The sequence below is a fragment of the Hemicordylus capensis genome, chromosome 1 (assembly GCF_027244095.1).
Source record: "Hemicordylus capensis ecotype Gifberg chromosome 1, rHemCap1.1.pri, whole genome shotgun sequence".
NCBI lineage: Eukaryota > Metazoa > Chordata > Lepidosauria > Squamata > Cordylidae > Hemicordylus > Hemicordylus capensis.
In genome coordinates, this window is record NC_069657.1 from 278,324,526 (window position 1) to 278,326,262 (window position 1,737).

The 1,737-nt window shown below is 44.2% G+C and overlaps 1 pseudogene; it reads right to left on the reverse strand.

Moving 5' to 3' along the window:
• Positions 1-1,306: 1,306 nt before the first annotated feature.
• Positions 1,307-1,452, reverse strand: LOC128341419 (uncharacterized; annotated as a pseudogene).
• Positions 1,453-1,737: the final 285 nt, after the last annotated feature.

Below are 1,737 nucleotides of genomic sequence, written 5' to 3' on the forward strand. Positions count from 1 at the left end.
ACATTTAAAGGAACACTACAAGTGAAATAAATTCTTTTTAAAGCTCAACTATAATCACCCATGCAGCACATGTATAGACACAAAGTCAATTGCATAATGCAGGGATTCCCAACCTGTGGTACTCCAGATATTGATGAAGGTCAACTCCCATAATCCCCAGCCACAATAAATTGTTGCTGGGGATGATACGAGTTGTAGTTCAGCAACATCTGGCATACCACAGGTTGGGAACCCCTGGCATAATATATTAAAAGGCCTCAGGGAAGAAACAAGGTCTTCACTTAGTGCTGAAAAGACATCATGGTTGGTGCAAAATGAGCCTCTTTGGGAAGAGTGTTTTAAAAAGGGGGGGCCACAACTAAGAAGGCTCTTTCTTTTGTTGCCACCTGCCTCACTGCAAACAGCAGGGGCACCTAGAGGAGGACCTCTGATGATGACCTGAATGGCTGGGGAAGCAAATGCTCAGGTACACATGCACATTGCAGGCTGAGAAGATGAGTTACATGCTTTAGGTCAGAGAGAATGAAGTCTAACCTGACAGACTAATCTCGACAAAAAAATGTATCATGAACAAAGGACTGAGTATTTCCAGGGATCTGAGTACTCAGCTATACATAAACAAACACATAAGGCAGTTTCACATGGTCTGCCACAAGTAAGCCGGGGAGTGGGGGGCGGGGGATATTGGGGAAATGTTGGAACCAGCAGCAGGAACTCCTGGTGAGTGTGACATATGAACCAACCCAAGTTCAGTTTCTGACTCTTCCACCCAACATTCTCACAAGATTATATGCCCAACTTCAAATTTTGGTTACAGAAGTCAGATGGAAGTCAGTGAGGCCCCCCCCCCCCCCGGGCATGCACTGCAGATTCCAACATTTCCCCACCCCCATTCCTTTCTTGTGGAGGATCATGTGAGCCTGCCCAAACCTAACATAATTCTCCACCAAGTTAATACAAATTCTCCACTTAGAGAGACTGAATTCAGCAACTGGTATACATTGTGTGAATTTAACATGACACATTTGCTTATTTTACAAGGCTGATTCTGCGTCTCATCCTCATTCTCATCAGAGAAGGGCAAGAAGCTATGCAGTGTAGCAAATAAACAAACTGAAGTCAGGGCCAACGTCCTCTCTAATTTTTTTCATCTGTGTGCAGAATTATTTTTGTTCTTGGCAGTAGTATCAAGGCAGTATGTATGCGCATGCATTCAGAGTGGGTCCTTCCTAATTCAACCTGAACGGGATCTAAAATTAACTGAGCAGCCATCAAAAAGCTTGTGAGTGGGCACACATGTGCACACCTTAGAGGGAACACTATTTGCTACCACAAATTATGCAGTCGAGTTTCCCGCATTTGGGGAAATCGCAGGGGTCAGCACACCCACAGTGCAATGGATGAGCCTCACCCTGGGAAAACCTGCTTCATGATCAAGGTTCGAATAAATTGAATTAATTAATAATAATAACACTGGTCAGAACTTGAATTCCAGGGGGCAGACGGGGCAGACCCTTTACCTTTTGTGATAACTTTCTTAGCAGCTATACTTGGAAGGCTTCTGGGGTGGCGGGCAGGATTTGGCTCAGACTGATGGAAGTGAGGAGGTGGGACTTGTAGATTTCAATAAGGACCTCCCCCCACCCCCGCAATAATCTGAGCACTAAAGGAAATCCTGCTAAGCTACTACTTAACTTTTTAAAAAAAAATGCAGACATTTTCAAATGGTTAAAAAAC